At 52.7% G+C, this 203-nt stretch overlaps 1 protein-coding gene across 1 annotated transcript in view; it reads right to left on the bottom strand.

Annotated features, from left to right (window-relative positions):
• Window positions 1-203, bottom strand: part of LOC102033025 (adenylate cyclase type 6) — a 23,320-nt gene that overhangs the window by 13,068 nt on the left and 10,049 nt on the right.

Below are 203 nucleotides of genomic sequence, written 5' to 3' on the forward strand. Positions count from 1 at the left end.
CCTCTTTGGCACATGGGGGGTTCAGCAAAGGGATGGAGGGGTTACCATGACCCTCTCCCACAAAAAACACCCCGGTGCAGGGCTGGGAAACACCCCCTAAAACACCCACGGAGGGGGGGCACAGGGTTACCTCCCCACACCCCCCAACTACCTCCTCGTGTCCATTTCTCCCTTTTTTTTTTTTTTTTTTTTTTTTTGGTGTT

This window comes from Geospiza fortis, unplaced genomic scaffold, assembly GCF_000277835.1.
Source record: "Geospiza fortis unplaced genomic scaffold, GeoFor_1.0 scaffold599, whole genome shotgun sequence".
NCBI lineage: Eukaryota > Metazoa > Chordata > Aves > Passeriformes > Thraupidae > Geospiza > Geospiza fortis.